Genomic DNA, 20088 nt, shown 5'->3' with positions numbered 1-20088 from the left:
GGGGGGGTTTGTTGGGTTACGGGTATAGGGTGGATACGTTGACTTGAGTAGGGTGATCATTGCTCGGCACAACATCGAGGGCCGAAGGGCCTATTCTGTGCTGTACTGTTCTATGTTCTATGTTCTTATGTTCAATGCCATGCATAATAAACAAAGCCCGTGAATTGTAGAACTCTTCCATCCTTCCCCTCAACTCAAACTTCACCTTCTCGAGTGTTAAAAACTCCAACAGATCCCCCCACCACGCCAGGGCACAGGGTGGAGCGACTGACCTCCACCCCAACAGGACCCGCCTTCAGCCGATCAGCGAAGCGAAGGCGAAAACATCTGCCTTCGCATACTGGGATTTCTCACAAACACCGGGCAATGTTTGTTGGGAGATGTTGCTCGTACAATAGCGAGATGGAGGACTAAAGCCCTCGTAAACACTCTGCTGACGGTCGCTGCCGATCACGTGACATCCCACCACCAACAGGAATGTACATCGCACGTGGCAAGGCCGACACTCACTCCTGTTGCCGTGTTTTATGATTTCTGCATGACTAAGGAATTACAAGGGCCATATCTTGAATTGAATTTTTTAAAATTCACACCACTTTAAAGATAAGTACATTCTAGTTAATTTTCCAAATCTCAATACGTTGGATTCCCAGGCACGAGCTACGCAAACAGAATCAAAACTCCTTATTCCAACCAAAGACTGAGGCTACGCTGGGTACAGGGGCTGGTTCAGCACAGTGGGCTAAACAGCTGGCTTGTAATGCAGAACAAGGCCAGCAGCGCTGGTTCAATTCCCGTACCGGCCTCCTCGAACAGGTGCCGGAATGTGGTGACTAGGGGCTTTTCACAGTAACTTCATTGAAGCCTACTCGTGACAATAAGCGAATATTATTATTATTACTAAAATGATTACAACAATAATAATCTTTAACAGTGTCACATGTCAGCTTCCATTAACACTGCAATGAAGTGACATAGAACATACAATGCAGAAGGAGGCCATTCGGCCCATCGAGTCTGCACCGACCCACTTAACCCACTTAAGCCCTCACTTCCACCCTATCCCCGTTACCCAATAACCCCTCCTGTCCTTTTTTTGGACACTCAGGGCAATTTATCGTGGCCAATCCCCCTAACCTGCACATTTTTGGACTGTGGGAGGAAACCGGAGCACCCGGAGAAAACCCAGGAGGAGAACGTGCAGACTCCGCATAGACAGCGACCCAAGCCGGGAATCGAACCCGGGACCCCGGCGCTGTGAAGCGACAGTGCTACCCACTGTGCCACCGTGCACAGTGATTGTTACGACAGGTAAAAACCTTCTTGTTGCCTGGTGCAGGGGAGGGTAGAAAATTGACAAGACACACAGAAAAAGTGTGAACGGTCGCTGAGGAATTTTCTGCTTTGTGTGAACTGCAAAAGGAAAGATTTAAAGAGGAAGAGATTAAGGGAGCGGAATGAATAACAGTGTGCAACAGCAGTGCCAAATTCCGGATTAACTGCATGCTTTAAAATGTTCTTGGGCGGCCGCTGGATGACTCAGAATTAATGACACAGATATTTCTGACTTCACTTGCATTGGCCCTCAGCGCTGCCAATAAATAATAGGTCTTTTTCTGCCAGGTGACTGAGTCTTAAAACTATCTGCACCGCAGAAACACGCCTGCCCTTCCTTCACCGTGGAATCATATCATTCCTACACGGGACAAGAACGCCATTCAGCCAGAGTCTGCACCGACACTCTGAAAGAGAACCCTCACCAGGCTTCTGCCCAATCCCTGTCTCCCCACTTTACCCCCACATCCCTGGACACTAAGGCCAATTGATCATGGCCAATCCTAACCTGCAACTTTTTGGATAGTGGGAGGCAACCGGAGCCAGTGGCGTGCAGAGGGGGGGGGGGGGGGGGGGGGCGACGGTGCGTTGGCCCCGGGCATCCATTGGATGGGGGCATTCAATCAGATTAACAAATAACAAATAAACTTATTCCTGCCAGTTGTGAATAGGAAGGTGCCCGTTCCAGGCAGATGTGGGACCTCAAACAAACAGCGTTTGTAAATCAATGTGTTTTTTCCCTGTGTGCAGACACGCGTTAAACCCTAACCTTTGCTCAGTGTGTGCACGTTGGACGCTTGCGGTGTTGAGTGGCGCGACCTCGCCCCGTGTGCACGCTCACTCGCTCCGCGCGCTCTCCCGGCGTGCCGCCATTGGCCCCCAAGCGCCTCCCGCCTGGCCATCCATGGTGCCGTCACTTCCGTCTGTCAGCCCCCCCCCCCACGAAACCTGACACTTATGTGTGTGTGTGTTTTTGGATGGAGTGTCGGTAAACAGCTCGAGGCGGTCGCAAGCGCCGTCTTGGGAAGTGCCCGGAGCATTCCGAGAGCAACCGCCAAGTGAAGGCGAGGGGTTGGCCCGCTCGTGCGAGCACTGTTGATGGGGAGGGGCAGGTAGTGGTGTGTGGACGGCAGCAGGTGACGGTGGCAGCCCGTCTTAACGAGCCGCGTGGTTTCTTTTCCGTTCCCTCCTGAAATGAAATGAAAATCGCTTATTGTCACGAGTAGGCTTCAATGAAGTTAGTAGGCTGTGGTGGGCAGCTGAGTTTGCCAGCCCACCCCCACCCCCCCCCCCCCCCCCCCCATGTTTTCAAAATTTCAGCCAGTTTCTGACCAGTAGCAGTATTATTTTCGATGGCTTGGCCCCACGGTAGCATGGTGGTTAGCATCAATGCTTCACAGCTCCAGGGTCCCAGGTTCGATTCCCGGCTGGGTCACTGTCTGTGCGGAGTCTGCACGTCCTCCCCGTGTGTGCGTGGGTTTCCTCCGGGTACTCCGGTTTCCTCCCACAGTCCAAAGATGTGCGGGTTAGGTGGATTGGCCATGCTAAATTGCCCGTAGTGTAAGGTTAATGGGGGGATTGTTGGGTTACGGGTATACGGGTTACGTGGGTTTGAGTAGGGTGATCATTGCTCGGCACAACATCGAGGGCCGAAGGGCCTGTTCTGTGCTGTACTGTTCTATGTTCTATGAGTTGTCGGAGGAGTGAAACACAAATTCTGAAAAGACTAGAATGACAACTTGGTCAATAAAAATATGTTTTGAATTTAATGATTTCCAGTAGTAAAATTGAAATATTACCAAAATATGGCAATGAAATACTGGATTAAAAGTACAATTAAATCTCTTCCAAAAACAAAAATAAGGCTAAAAAGACAAAAAGCTTCAATTTCTATGATTAATGCAATATTGATTGAATGTATTGGGCATTATCAATAAAATATTAGGTAAAATGTAATGGCAGGTGTGTTGATTTTTTTAAATATAGGAGGCAGTTTCTGATGCTGATTTTATTTGATGAGATCTGATAAAGAAAGATGTGCATTTATATAGTGCCTTCCATGATCACAGGGTGTTCCAAGGACTTTAAGTCAATGAGGTGCTGTAATAGAACATAAAATACACAGTACAGAATGAGGCCATTTGGCCCATCGAGTCTGTGCTGACCCACTTAAAAAGTGAAATAGTTCAGGTGTTTTGTGACAGGAGGTATCATTTGGGGAAAAGAACTTAATAAATTTGATTGCTTTACATTAAAATCGAATAAAGCGTTTATTTCATGTTTCATCTGTGTTTATATATTCAAAATGTTTTCCTTTCTCATAATATAGAACATAGAACAGTACAGCACAGAACAGGCCCTTCGGCCCTCAATGTTGTGCCGAGCCATGATCACCCTACTCAAACCCACGTATCCACCCTATACCCGTAACCCAACAACCCCCCCCTTAACCTTACTTTTATTAGGACACTACGGGAAATTTAGCATGGCCAATCCACCTAACCTGCACATCTTTGGACTGTGGGAGGAAACCGGAGCACCCGGAGGAAACCCACGCACACAGGGGGAGGACGTGCAGACTCCACACAGACAGTGACCCAGCCGGGAATCGAACCTGGGACCCTGGAGCTGTGAAGCATTTATGCTAACCACCATGCTACCCTGCTGCCCCAAATATTTCTCAGTATATTAGACCTTATACTTGAGTCTTTGGGGCATATAATCAAGATTTGCCCCGGGCATCACCAGACCTCTGCACACCACTGACCGGAGCACCCGGAGGAATCCCGCGCGGACACGGGGAGAAAGTGCAAACTCCACATGGACAGTGATCGGAGGCCGGGATCGAACCACGGTGCAGCGAGGCAGCAGTGCTAACCACCGTGCCGCCCCCCATCTCAGGGCTAGCATATGTACTCTCCCAACTGTTCAGCAGCTGCTCAATGACGATGGATGGTTGGTCAAGTTAGTTCAATGCTGTCAACGGGACAAGCCGAATGAAGGAGCACAAAGTGGGAGAAGGTTTTTTATTTTGTCCAATGTTAAACAATTGATGCTTTCAAAAGGGGAATGCAAGTTTCCAAAGTTATTGAGTGTGGCAAGGTTATGGATATTGACGTGTCAGTGTGCAGGCGCGTCATCAATCATATACTGCAACATATACTGCAACATATACAGTATCATATTCAGTATCAAAAACTGTATCATATGTAGTACCAGATACTGCATCAGTCATCTTGTACTGCCGAAATCATAGAGTTTGGAAATCACTCACTGTCGACAGCAGCCCCATCAACGTGGGCACAAGAAGCTTCTGCCCAAATACAAGGCACAAAGACAGACAGAGGAAGCAAAGGGCGCTCTGCTTCATCAAGTCCGTCCTACACTTTAGAATTTTTAGAACAGTACAGCACAGAACAGGCCCTTTGGCCCTCGATGTTGTGCCGAGCAATGATCACCCTACTCAAACCCACGTATCCACCCTATACCAGTAACCCAACAACCCCCATTAAACTTATTTTTTAGGGCACTAAGGGCAATTTAGCATGGCCAATCCACCTAACCGGCACATCTTTGGACTGTGGGAGGAAACCGGAGCACCCGGAGGAAACCCACGCAGACACGGGGAGAACGTGCAGACTCCGCACAGACAGTGACCCAGCCGGGAATCAAACCTGGGACCCTGGAGCTGTGAAGCATTGATGCTAACCACCATGCTACCGTGCTGCCCCCAATGTATCAATGCTAAAGGTGCCTTCCCACCTCGCTGGCTGTCGTCTCCTCTGAAGAGGCAGGGTCGGTAAGAGCGGGGGTGGGGGGAATGGTCTGAAAAATTCCCCTTGCGGTTCAAACCAGTCCAGGAGAATGACCCTGGATTATAGAAAGAAACCATTCAGCCCTTCATATCAATACTGCCCCTTTTCCTCCAATGAAGAACCTTCGATGTGTGGTCATTTGATTCACAACTTTGAAGTTTTAAAAAAATTTATAGTACCCAATTTTTTTTTTTCAATTAAGGGGCAATTTAGCGTGGCCAATCCACCTACCCTGCACATCTTTGGGACCCACGCAGACATGGGGAGAATGTGCAAACTCCACACAGACAGTGACCCGGGGCCAGGATCGAACCCAGGTCCTCGGCGCCCTGATTAAGCGGTGCTAACCGCTTGGGCTAACCGAGTAGGTGGATTGGCCACGCTAAATTGCCCCTTAATTGGAAAAAATAATTGGGTAATCAAAATTTAAAAAAAAAAAAAGGGGAGGCAGTGGCCTAATGGCATTGTCAATGGACTAGTGAACCAGAGGCCCAGAATAATGCTCTGGGGACCTCGGTTCAAATCCTGCCACTGCAGATGGTGAAATTTGAATTCAATACAAATCTGGAATGAATAGTCTAATGATGACCATGAAACCATTTTTGGGGCAGCAGGGTAGCATGGTGGTTAGCATAAATGCTTCACAGCTCCAAGGTCCCAGGTTCGATTCCCGGCTGGGTCACTGTCTGTGTGGAGTCTGCACGTCCTCCCCGTGTGTGCGATGGTTTCCTCCGGGTGCTCCGGTTTCCTCCCACAGTCCAAAGATGTGCGGGTTAGGTGGATTGGCCATGCCAAATTGCCCGTAGTGTCCTAATAAAAGTAAGGTTAAGGGGGGGAGTTTTTGGTTACGTGTATAGGGTGGATTCGTGGGTTTGAGTAGGGTGATCATGGCTCGGCACAACATTGAGGGCCAAAGGGCCTGTTCTGTGCTGTACTGTTCTATGTTCTATCTCCAGTGAGAGAGACAGAGGCAACCCCAGAGAGATTGCAACCAATCACATCACTGGAATAGCCCCTCCAGAGGCCTGCCCCTCCCTCTCTCTCTCCGCTCCCCCCCCCCCCCCCCAATCAGGCTGGTCATGTGGAACGCTCGGGGACTGAATAGGCCAGTGTCACAAGGGCCCGTGTGTTCGTGCACGAGGCAACTGAAGGGGGATGTGGCCACGTTGCAGGAGACACATCTGAAGGTGGGGGACCAGGCGAGGTTAAGGAAGGGATGGGTTGGACAGGTGTTCCATTTGGGGATAGAATGGCCGTGGTATTGGTAAATATATGTACCCCAAACTGGGATGACGTTGAGTTTGTTAATCGGGTACTGAGGAAGGTCCCAGACCTCAATTCACATCGACTGATTATGGGGGAAATTTCAGGACAGCCCTGGATCCAAGGTTAGACTGGTTGAGTTCTGGGTCTGGGAAGGTATCAGCTATGGCAAGGGAGCCCAGGGGGTTCATGGAGCGCAAGGAGGGGGTCAAAGTGTGGAGATGGAGGGGTCGGAGGTGTATTCTTGGATAGACTTCTTTGTGATGGACAGAACGCTACTGGCCGAGGTGGTAGATGCTGAATGTTCAGCAATTGTGGTGTCAGACCATGGCCTACACTGGATAGACCTGCAAGTCAGCAAGGGAAAGGCCCAACGGCCGCAATGGAGGCTGGATGTGGGGCTGTTAGTGGAGGAGGAGGTGTGTGAGCGGGTGAGGGGTGCCATTCGGGCACATATAAAGATCAATGACACGGGTGAGTGTGGTGATATGATCTGCATACTCGTCTGCCATTGGGCCAGAACGTCGGCTTACCATTGGCCCTGGTCGGTCATGTGCCTCTCGACCGATTGGCCGAGAGGCTGAGTTAACCACGCCTCTATTAACGAGGTATAAATGGTCAGACGCCTGACGATCGTCCCTTTCCATTGTAGACGATCGCAGAGCTGTGTTCTAGTCAATTATAGCCAGACTTTGGTAAATCACTCGCCTCGCGTACAATTGATGGTACATCAGTGAGGTTTCGGCAGGGGTGGTGTGGGAGGCACTGAAGGCGGTTATTAGGGGGGGGAATTCATCTCAATTCGGGCCCGTGAGGAGAAGGCTGAGCGGGCGGAGTTGGACATTTTGGTCGGCGAAATTTTACAGGTGGACAGGAGGTAGACGGAGTCTCCGGATGACGAGCTTTTGAAGGAGGGTCAGAGGCTGCAGCTGGAATTTGGGCTCCTGTCCACAGGTAAGGAGGAGAAACAACTTTCGAATTTGGGCTCCCGAATCTCCCGACACTGAAAACAGAGGTACAGCTGAGGAGGGTAAAGGGGGCGGTCTATGAACATGGGGGAAAAGCCAGCAGGATGCTCGTGCACCAGCTCAGGAAACAGGAGGCGCCGAGAGAGATTGGGAAAATGAGAAATACAGGGGGAAGGTGGTTTTGGATTAGCGGGAGTGAATGATGTGTTTTGGGTGTTTTATAGTAAATTGTATAAATCACAACCCCTAGCCGGGGTGGAGGGTATGAAGCGATTTCTGGGGGCGGGGGCGGGGGGGGGGGGGGGGGGGGGGGGGGGGGAGGTTATAGACTGGTTGGGGGTGATGCAATCGGATAAGGCCCTGGAACCAGGCGGCTACCTGGTTGAGTTTTATAAAAGTGGGCAGCACGGTAGCATGGTGGTTAGCATAAATGCTTCACAGCTCCAGGGTCCCAGGTTCGATTCCCGGCTGGGTCACTGTCTGTGCGGAGTCTGCACGTCCTCCCCGTGTGTGCGTGGGTTTCCTCCGGGTGCTCCGGTTTCCTCCCACAGTCCAAAGTTGTGCGGGTTAGGTGGATTGGCCATGCTAAATTGCCCTTAGTGTCCTAAAAAATAAGGTTAATGGGGGGATTGTTGGGTTACTGGGATAGGTATACGTGGGCTTGAGTAGGGTGATCATTGCTCGGCACAACATCGAGGGCCGAAGGGCCTGTTCTGTGCTGTACTGTTCTAATTCTAATTCTAAAAAAAGGTTTTCTGGGCTGTTGGGGCCGCTCCTGGTAAAGGCTTTTAATGAGTCCAAGGAGCTGGGAATGATTCCCCCAACGTTATCGCAGGCATCGATATCCCTTAATTTGAAGCAGGATAAAGATCTGGAGAGCTGTGGCTCATAAAGGCCAATCTCCCTGCTAAACGTGGATGTAAAATTGCTGGCAAAGATCTTGGCCGTGCGCATGGAGGATTGTATTCCGGGAGTAATAGGGGAGGACCAGACGGGATTTGTTGAGGGACGACACCTGACTCCAACATTGGGCGGCTCCGAAATGTAATAATGAAGCCTGCGGAGGGGCGCAAGGTGGTGGCCATGGACGCAGAAAAGGCCTTTGATCAAGTGGAGTGGAAGTACTTGTGGGGTGTTCGGGGAAGGCTTGGGTCTGATTGCTTCATCAGGCACCGAATGTAAGGAGAAACCAGGTTCGATCAGAATATTTAGTGTATGCCGGGGGACAAGACACTCTCTCCACTACTGTTTCCCCTGGCCATAGAGCCTTTGGCAATGGCCCTGGGAGCATCGAACATTTGGCGGGGAATAGTGAGGGGGGTGGAACACTGGGTCTTGCTCTATGCGGACAATTTGCTCCTTTATATAACAGACCCGTTGGGGGTAACTGGAGGAATTATGGGGGGACTGGAGGAATTTGACCGGTTCTCAGGTTACAAACTGAATATGGGCATGATGTACCATCAATTGTATGCGAGGCGAGTGATTTACCAAAGTCTGGCTTTAATTGACGAGAACACAGCTCAGCGATCGTCTACAATGGAAAGGGACGATCGTCAGGCGTCTGACCATTTATACCTCGTTAATAGAGGCGTGGTTAACTCAGCCTCTCGGCCAATCGGTCGAGAGGCACATGACCGACCAGGGCCAATGGTAAGCCGACGTTCTGGCCCAATGGCAGACGAGTATGCAGATCATATCACCACAGGGCAAGAGTGAGGTTTTTGTGATCCAGGCAAGGGGGCAGGGGAGGAGATTGAGGGAGATGCCGTTCAAACTGGTTGGGGGGGGGGGGGGGGGGAGTTTTTGGTACCTGGGGATTCAAGTGCCAAGGGACTGGGGTCGGCTGCATAAACTAAATTTGGGCAGGGTGATTGAGCAAACGAAAGAGGACTTCCTTGGTGGGACGTGCTCCCGCTGTTACCGGCCCGGGGCGGGGGGGGGGGGGTGGTACAGACTGTGACAATGACAGTCCTCCCGTGATTGCTGTTTGTGTTTCAATGTCTGCAAATCTTCACCCCCAAGGCTCTTTTTAGAAAGATGGGCGCGGCGATCTCGGGTTTTATATTGGCTGGGGAAGCCCCGAGGGTGAAGAAGGTCCTTCTTGAACCGGGGCCCAGGGAGGGGGGGGGGGCTTGGCCCTTCCGAACTTTACTAATTACTACTGGGCGGCTAATACATCGATGGTGAGGAAATGGGTAGTGGGGGAGGGGGTCGGTGTGGGAAGCGAGTGGAGGTGGCATCTTGCAAGGGCACGAGTCTGGAGGCTCTGTTAACGGCACCTCTGCCATTCTCGCCAGCTCGGTGCTCCACAAGCCCAGTGGTAGTGGGCAGCCCTGAGGGTGTGGGGGCAATGGAAGCAGCACATGGGACTGGAGGGGGCATTGGTGTGGTCACCGATCTGTGATAATCAGCCTGATCCACTTCAAGGTGGTCCTCAGGGCTGTGGCCCGGATGAGTAGGTTTTTGAGGAGGTGGAGGGCAGGTCTGGGCAGTGCGGGGGAAACCTGGCGAATCACGTACATATGTTTTGGGCATGCCCGAAGCTGAGGGGATTCTGGCAGAGATTTGCGGACGTCATGTAAGAGGTCCTGGAAGGGAGGGTTACTCCGAGTCCAGAGATGGCAATATTTGGAGTGTCAGAAGATCCGGGGCCCCAGGAGGGGAGAGAGGCCGACGCTTTGGTCTTTGCCTCACTGGTGGCCCGGAGACGGATTTCACTGGGATGGAGGGAAGTGACGATTAAGGGCAGGAAGCTAATGGGTAGTTAGGATTTTGGGCTGGGGGGTGTTGGGTGTGTTAGTGTGGGGGTTTTAGCGTGTGTTGGATCTCCTTGTTGTTTAAAAGGTTAAAATGTTCAAATTATAAATGCCTCAATAAAATATTTTCGAAAGAGCGATGAGGGACTGAGTGGAGTATCGCCCACACAGTGATGTGAGAAAGAACGCCTGGCCCAGTCCCGGGCAGACAGAGATGTGTGTACAGGCAAGCATGGAGACAGCTCCACGTCCTTTACTGCATATTAATAAAGTTTGAGTCAATAAATCCAGCCCTCGCCCCCGGCCCGGTTGCCCCATCTTCCTGACAACCCCATCTTGTACATTCACTCGGTGGGAGAGCGGTTCTGTCTTGGGACCCAGCTTGGTCCCCTTCCAAAATTCACTGACCCATGCTGGTTCAACTGTGGTAAACTGGTTTGCTGCTTTGCCTGAATCGTGGTTTCATGTCACAGCTCTGACCGGCAATCTCCCTGGAAACGCCAGACTTAGTCTGGCCCTGAGACGGCGTGCAGCCCGTCAGTAATCCCGCTGGCGGAGCTCCTGTCCTACAATGTGGCTGTGCATGGTATCCTGGGAGACATCGAGACATTCTGCTTCTCCAGAGTCACACCTGACTGCTTTTTAAACACCTGCATCAATGGCTTGGGCCATTGGATGCTGGATGGCACTGTACCATCTGGATGTGCTTTGTACCACTGTACCATTTTCTTTTTGTTTTGTTTAGAATCTTTATTGTCACAAGTAGGCTTACATTAAGTTACTGTGAAAATCCCCTAGTCGCCACTCTCCGGCGCCTGTTCGGGTACACTGAGGCAATTTAGCATGGCCAATCCACCTAACCCGCACATCTTTGGACTGTGGGAGGAAACCGGAGCACCCGGAGGAAACCCACGCACACAGGGGGAGGACGTGCAGACTCCACACAGACGGTGACCCAGCCGGGAATCGAACCTGGGACCCTGGAGCTGTGAAGCATTTATGCTAACCACCATGCTACCCTGCTGCCCGTATTGAATAACATTGTGTAACATTGTGTAACATTGTGGAACATTGTGTAAAATTGTATCACATTGTGTAACATGTGTAACATTGTGTAACATTGTGTAACATTGTGGAACATTGTATAATATTGTGTAACATTGTGGAACATTGTATAATATTGTGTAACATTGTGGAACATTGTATAATATTGTGTAAAATTGTGTAACATTGTGGAACATTGTATAATATTGCGTAACATTGTATAACATTGTTTAACATTGTGTAACATTGTGGAACATTGTATAATATTGTGTAACATTGTATAACATTGTTTAACATGGTGTAACATTGTACCAATGTACCAATGCACCATTGTAACAGTGTAACATTGTAACAGTGTAACAGTGTAACATTGTAACAGTGTAACAGTGCAACATTGTGACATTGTAACATTGTCCCATTGAACCATTGTAACAGTGTAACATTGTGCCATTGTACCATTGAATATTGTAACATAGTAACATTGTACCAATGTACCATTCTACCATTGTAACATCGGTCCAATGTACCATTGTAACATTGCGCCATTGTAACATTGAATATTGTAACATTGTAACATTGTATCATTGGACCATTGTAACATTGTGCCATTGTAACATTGTACCAATGTACCATTGTGCCATTGTACACATGTACCATTGTAACAGTGTAACATTGTGCCATTGTGCCATTGTACAAATGTACCATTGTACCATTGTAACAGTGTAACATTGTGACATTGTAACATTATAACATTGTGCCATTGTACCAATGTACCATTGTACCATTGTGCCATTGTACCATTGTGCCAATGTACCATTCTACCATTGTAACATCAATCCAATGTACCATTGTAACATTGTAACATTGTACCATTGTGCCATTGTACCAATGTACCATTCTACCATTGTAACATCAGTCCAATGTACCATTGTAACATTGTGCCATTGTACCATTTTACCATTGTGCCATTGTACCAATGTACCATTGTACCATTGTACCATTGTACCATTGTACCAATGTACCATTGTACCTTTGTAACATTGGTCCGATGTACCATTGTACCATTGTAACATTGTACCATTGTGCCATTGTACCAATGTACCATTGTACCATTGTACCATTGTACCAATGTACCATTGTACCATTGTAACATTGTGCCTTTGTGCCAATGTACCAATGTACCTTTGTAACATTGGTCCAATGTACCATTGTACCATTGTAACATTGTACCATTGTGCCAATGTATCATTGTTACATTGTAACATTGGTCCAATGTACCATTGTACCTTTGTGCCAATGTACCAATGTACCTTTGTAACATTGGTCCAATGTATCATTGTAACATTGTAACGTTGTCCCATTGTACCAATGTAAAATTGTACCAATGTATCATTGTTACATTGCAACATTGGTCCAATGTACCATTGTAACACTGTAACAATGTAACATTGTATCATTATAACATTGTACCAATGTACCAATGTAACAGATGGCGGGCAGTCTTTATCACAGGGATGACAGGGGCCGCCCATTCTGCAAACTGGACTGTGGGGCGGCAAGTAGGCCTCTCCTTGCTCTTGTACCTGAGTCCTCTTGCAACGGAGGCCGCCACTATTATTTATTTCACACCTTTAACATGAAGAACTCCACATTCCAGAGCATTGTTAAACAAAGTATAACTCCCAGGCACTTTGGGAGATATTACGACAGGTGACCAAAAGCTTGGCAAAAGGGGGAGATTTTAAGGAGCATGTTATTGGAGGATAGAGAGAGGTGGAGAGGTGGAGGGAGGGAGCAGAAGACACTGCCATCGATGCTGGAGAGGTTCAGATCAGTGGTGATCGGGGAGTGGGGGGGGGGGGGAGAACAGGAATCAGAGGAAGGGGTGTGGGGCTGGAGGAGATGACAGAAAGGTGGAGCGGAGGGTGGGGGGGGGGGGGGATATAGGCCCATGGAGGGACTTCTAAACTAGAATGAGATTTTTCTAAAATCCAGGCGTTGTATCACTGGAATAGACAAGGGGGCTGAGAGGTGTGGTGGGCAGACAGGGAAAGCCAGGTTGATTCCGGAATTAGAATGGCCATGACCTAATCGAATAGCGGAGCAGGTTGGAGGGGCCTGACCCCTGACCCTCAGTCCTACGTGCCTATGGGAGCCCACGTAGGACAGTGAGCAGTCGCGGGAGATGAGTAAAGTGGACTTGCTGGGAGAGCATTTCTAGTGCAGTGTGGCAGTCGAGGACAGGCCTCATTATCTAGCCATTGCGTCGAACAACGACATGGCAGCATGGGGAGGAGGGGGCGGTGGAGTTTGATGGAAAGGTTTGGGAGGATCATTGATGTTCAATTGGTGAAAGTGAAAAGGGCCTTCTGCGTTATGTCTCTGGTGGCGGTTTGCTGTACCAACATGGCGCCGTTGAGAGTGACAAAGATCAGAATTCTACCCCCCCATAATCCCCCCCCCCACCCCAGTGTGACCCTCATCCTTCTCCGTTTACCTTCTGCTTCTCTTTCGCGAGCAAAAACCAAACTCCCAGCAACCCTGATCGGAACCGATAAAGAGTCTGATCAACGGCGAGCACCTTCAGGAGAGGAGGGGGGAAAAAACAGAGAGAGAGAATCCGATAAGAATTGGGATAAATGCCCGATCTCTACGGAAAATAGAACGAGGAGCTTTCTGATTGCGTATCCCGACAATAAGACAAACCCATTTTTTCTGCGGGGGGGGGGAAATATTTTTATTGAAAATGAAAATCGCTTATTGTCACGAGTAGGCTTCAATGAAGTTACTGTGAAAAGCCCCTAGTCGCCACATTCCGGCGCCTGTCCGGGGAGGCTGGTACGGGAATCGAACCATGCTGCTGGCCTGCTTGGTCTGCTTTAAAAGCCAGCGATTTAGCCCAGTGAGCTAAACCAGCCCCATAACATTATTGAAATGTTAACAATTTTTATACAAAGTTGGCAATAAAAAAACCAAACAATAACAGGAATAATTGCCCCCACCACAATATTAACTACCCCCCCACCCCCACCCATCCACCCTGCCCAACCCACCAAACAGCAGTAACCAACTCTTTCAAGAATATACAAGTCTGCCATCCCCAGTAAAACTGTCCACCCACACCCACATTTTCTTTTCATATAAATTTTAAATGCCTCAATAAAATATTTTCTAAAAACAAATGAGGGACTGAGTGCAGTATCGCCCACACAATGATGTGAGAGAGAGCACCTGGCCCAGTCCCGGGCGGACAGAGATGTGTGTACAGGCAAGCATGGAGACAGCTCCACGTCATATTACATAGAACATAGAACAGTACAGCACAGAACAGGCCCTTCGGCCCTCGATGTTGTGCCGAGCCATGATCACCCTACTCAAACCCACGTATCCACCCTATACCCGTAACCCAACAACCCCCTCCCCCTTAACCTTACTTTTTTTAGGACACTACGGGCAATTTAGCATGGCCAATCCACCTAACCCGCGCATCTTTGGACTGTGGGAGGAAACCGGAGCACCCGGAGGAAACCCACGCACACAGGGGGAGGACGTGCAGACTCCGCACAGACAGTGACCCAGCCGGGAATCGAACCTGGGACCTTGGAGCTGTGAAGCATTTATGCTAACCACCATGCTACCGTGCTGCCCCTTGACTATATTAATAAAGTTTGAGTCAATAAATTCCCCCAATTAAGTACGCACTTATTTTTCCCCAATTAAGGGGCAATTTAGCGCGGCCAATCCACCTCCCCTGCACATCTTGGGTTGTGGGGGGTGAAACCCGCGCAGACACGGGGAGAATGTGCAAACTCCACACGGACAGTGACCCAGAGCCGGGATTCGAACCCAGGTCCTCAGCGCCGCAGTCCCAGTGCTAGCCACTGCTGCCCTCACGCCCACATTTTAATGGTGAGTGACAGAGGTTTGTATTCAGGAGCCCAGGTCAGTTGGCTCTGTGACTCAGGCAGCACACCCTGGTTAGATAAATCAAACTGGGGACGCAGCATTGTTGGGTTTCTGGCCATGTGCCTTGGTGGTGACCTCTCTGGCTACCTGGCGTGGGCAGCAGGAGGCACGCTTCGCTCCTCTCTGACCAGAAGAGACAATCTCAGCAGGTCTGGCAGCATCCGTAGGGAGAGAAAAGAGCGAATGTTTCGAGTCCAATGACTCTTTCTCAAAGCCCAATGCTTTTGTCCGTTCCTCTGGACAGCCCGGGTGACCTTCCTGTCTGGACGACTGCAGTTGACCCCAGGTGCTGGTCATCCGCGGAGGTCATCTCCAGGGCTCTGACCCAGCCACAGTGAAGGAGCGGCCGGCGTGATGGGGTGTGACCGAGGGAGGAAAGGCTTCGGAGGTCACGGCGTTGCCATGGTACCGCTACTTTCCCTGGCTCTTGTCGACCAACACAGCAATGTTTTCTAAACTTGCAGTCTCCCTTCCTCGAGCGCCCTTTGGCACAGTTGGAAGGAGTCCAAACAGACATTTTTCCACTCACCTCCTGCACGAGCGGGGCATTACGCTGTATCTGCCCGGGAGCACTGTCTGAACTTGCAGCCTGACTGTCTCCCTGGATTAGTTTCAGTCTGTGGCCTATTCTCTCCGCCTGGTCCGCAGCCACTGGCTGGAGGTGGTGTGGGAGGGAGGGGGATGGTGAGGAGGGGAGGGGTGAGTCACAATTATCCTCCGTAGCCCTGGATGGTAAGCTATCATAAGGGCTAGGAGCAGGAGTAGGCCATCTGGCCCCTCCAGCCTGCTCCGCCATTCAATGGCTGATCTTTTGTGGACTCAGCTCCACATCCGCCCGCTCACCTTAATTCCTTTACTGCTCAAAAATCTACCTATCTATGCCAGCCTCAACTGCTTCACTGGGCAGGGAATTCCACAGGTTCACAACCCCTTTGGGTGAAGAGGTACCTCGTGAACTCTTGTCCTAAATCTGCTCCCCCTTATTGTGAGGCCAGGCCCCCGGGTTCTGGTTCCCCCCCCCCTCCACCTCGGCATCTGGGTGGATGTAGGGTGAAGCTACCCACAGCTGATCAGCCTAGCCCCATTGACACTCACAGGCAAGGCCATCAGCATCGACTGGTGACGAAGCCTGTCAGCCACTGGAGGGAAAATGCACATTGAAACAGTGGTAGAACGGCATTGGTTCATCCTCCAATCAAGCCTCTGTGCTCAACTCTGCCCAGACAGGTCTGAGCAGATCCCGCCTGATGAGGGACTGTGTTCATGATCATCTGCTGCCATCCTGTGGCCAGAGAATATATAACAGAATGGAATATATGTTTCAACAAGAACCACTCACGTTCTTCCGAAATTTATATTTAACCCAAAAGTATACATTATTCAGAAAATGTGAGTTACAAGTTCAAAAGTTGACTTTACATCAAAGGTAAACAGTCCTGTTTGTTTCCATGCATTGTTAATGTGCAGATGCCGGCGTTGGACTGGGGTGAGCACAGTAAGAAGTCTTACCACACCAGGTTAAAGTCCCAACAGGTTTGATTCGAATCACTAGCTGTCGGAGCGCAGATTCACCTGATGAAGGAGCAGCGCTCCGAAAGCTAGTGATTTGAAACAAACCTGTTGGACTTTAACCTGGTGTTGTAAGATTTCTTACCCTGCATTCTGAGGTCAGCACGGTAGCATGGTGGTTAGCATAAATGCTTCACAGCTCCAGGGTCCCGGGTTCGGTTCCCGGCTGGGTCACTGTCTGTGTGGAGTCTGCACGTCCTCCCCCTGTGTGCGTGGGTTTCCTCCGGGTGCTCCGGTTTCCTCCCACAGTCCAAAGATGTGCGGGTTAGGTGGCCATGCTAAATTGCCCGTAGTGTCCTAAAAAGTAAGGTTAGGGGCGGGGGGGGGGGTTTGTTGGGTTACGGGTATAGGTTGGATACGTGGATTTGAGTAGGGTGATCATTACTCGGCACAACATCGAGGGCTGAAGGACCTGTTCTGTGCTGTACTGTTCTGTGTTCTATGTCACTCTCTACAATTACAGGTTGTCATTAAACTTGTTAGGACACTGGACCAGACCTCAATGTACGTTGGGAAACTGGACTAGAAATCCCCACTATTTTGCACTTAGTCAGCTGTGAGGAAAGGACACCACTCTCCACTGTCAAATCTCAGAAAATAGCTTACAATTCACAGTTTAAATATCCTTGAGAATAAAAGGAAACACTTTAACTTCTAACTGATACCTCCTCTATCTCCAATCCAATAAAGCCCATCACAGGTCAAAAGCCACTTGTAAATAAAGTTAGCAATCACAGGGATACTTGCTGTCCTCTGCATAGCGAGTTGCTTTCAGCAAAGGAGAGAGACCCATTCAGACTCAAGCTGCGAGTCTTTCTGCCTTTGGTAAACTAAAAGCTGAACTTCTTGCGACAGACCTGGCTCCTCCAATTAATTACATCATCTCTGTTCCACTAACTGTGGTATAGGGGATGGTTTTGCACAGTGGGCTGAACAGCTGGCTTGTAATACAGAACAATGCCAGCAGCGCGGGTTCAATTCCCGTACCGGCCTCCCTGAACAGGCGCCGGAATGTGGCCAGAGGCTTTTCACAGTATCTTCATTGAAGCCTACTTGTGACAATAAGTGATTATTATTATGACTCTCTTACTAAGGCTAAACACAACCCCTCAATTATCTAAACCCCAGGGAACCTACTTTCTACAAACAAAAGTCCATTAGCCCTAAGCATTAAATGGTTGAACGGGTCCTTCCTTTTTATCCCCTTACTTTTATTTTTGCCGTTACATTTTTGATCCATGGATGATTTATGGACATGTTCCTTTAAGTTTGGTTGCCAGTTTAATTCAGGCAGAAGGAAGCTCTGGCCTGTGCAAGCAGAGGATATCAGTGACAGGAGAGATCAGTGATGACTCAGTTTGAATGATTTGACTGGTAACCAATGAATTGGCCTAAAGGGTGGTGCTCTGCACCGTGTCATGAGAATGTCGCTTTAAGAAATGTCTGGCTGCTCATGTTACTGCAGTGATGTCAGAGTGTGGGTGGAGCTGAGCTCTGGTTCTGCTTTTTAGTTTCACTTTGAGAAAAGCTTGGCTGTGTCTCTGTCTTTTTGGTTTCGTTTTTCAGTGTGTTGCAGCTGAAGTCAGACAGAGCAGCTGTACTGTTGAGCTCTCTGCCATGAAGGACCATCTCTTAATCATTTGGTGAATTCAGAATTTAAAATGTTTTCAGTATTGAATGTAAACCCTGATGTGCTTCTGTTTAAAGGTTTGTTAAGCCTTCTGGGACAGCATACAGATTACTTAGTGTTGTATTCTTTGGGGGGGGGGGGGTGTATTTGATTTCCTGGTTGCGAAGATGTTCAGTTTGTTGGAGAAAGGTTAACTTGAGTTCATAGAATAAACATTGTATTGTTTTCAAAACTACTTTTCCATTTCTGCTGTACCACACCTGTAGAGTGGGCCGTGTGCTCCCCATACCACAAGCTATTGCAAGTTGTGGGTCAGGTGAACTCCATGATACACTTTGGGGTTCTCTAAACCCTGGCCCATAACAATCGTAACAGGTAGTAACTGGACCCGTTGCCACTAAAATGGTTCAGCGACCTACAGAGCTTTTAGTGTCACTTTGACAGCTCAGGGAGAAAACCTCTCTTTTTTTTGCCATTCTGTTCTCCCCGGAAATGATCAGAAAATCCTCAACCAAAAAGCCACTAGGGAACCCAACTCACTCTGCAGAATCCAGAATCTGATAACTCTCTCTCTGCAGGATGACGTGAAGCCAGGGGGCTACTGCTGCAAAAGTTGCAAGAAAGACATTGCTGACTGCAAGGGAAGTCCATTACAGGCTGAAGACCAGAGACTTTAATCCACACTCGTACTGTGAAGAGAGTGCACTGAAGAACTCATTACCTGAAACAAGATCTCTTATCTTTTGACCTAGTTATTTTTTACCCCTTTCCACCCCTCTGTGTTGGTCTGTCTTGTGTATGTGTGGGTGGAGGGTGGGGCAGTTAAAGTGGGAGTCAGGTATTAGCCCGTCGTCAAGCAGCTGTATCTACTGCGCGTCTCATATTTGTTCTTGCTGCAAATAAACAGTAATTGTGTTTACACTAACAAACCTGGTGACTGTGATTATTGGGCAGTCAGGGGCCAAAGACGTTGGTTAATTCACTGGTGTTCTGCCTCTGGGGCGCGTGGGACTGGAATTGACTGTGCCCGAGCCCAGGGTGTCGGAACACGGTTATTATCAATGATTATCCCACTAATTGCATCTTATGCAGACACCTGAATGTTAAACCAGTATTTATAAAAAATATTATTGCGACAAATTTAACAATACATGCAACAATTTCCTTAAAAAAAATAGCATCTCGGGATATCAAATCACTGGTGTATGTAGCTGCTCAAGTGATGATAAGGAAGCAGCACTGGATGTGACTCCCAGCCCACTCGTTATCAAATCCATGGTCCGTACACCTGGTGGCAAATGCGGCTTTCCCAGAAGGGGAGAGAGTGGACGTTACTTTTGGTCTTCGAGCTGATTCAGACCACCCTCCACTCTCTCAGAGCATCGATAAGTGAAGGATTCTCACACACCTTAAAGAAGCCCATCTCTGTAAAACAACAGGACCTGTAAGGACTATGCAGACTGGCCTGTTTCAATGAACCAAATAGCGGGTTCTCTGACCCAATCTTCTTGTGAACCTAAGGCGAGAGGCTAATTGGTACATTTTAATATAACCCCCCCCCCAAACCATCGGACAGGTCATATAAAATTCTGAGAACACGCACCAACAGGTTCGAAACCAGCTTCTTCCCCGCCGTTACCAGATTCCTGAATGACCCTCTTCGGGTCAGAACTGATCTCTCCACGCACATTCTCTGCCGAGTAGCACAACACTCCGCACGTTCACCTGATGTCTGTCTA

Source organism: Scyliorhinus canicula, chromosome 26 (genome assembly GCF_902713615.1).
Source record: "Scyliorhinus canicula chromosome 26, sScyCan1.1, whole genome shotgun sequence".
NCBI classification, from domain to species: domain Eukaryota; kingdom Metazoa; phylum Chordata; class Chondrichthyes; order Carcharhiniformes; family Scyliorhinidae; genus Scyliorhinus; species Scyliorhinus canicula.
Note: the sequence above shows the minus strand (reverse complement) of the source record.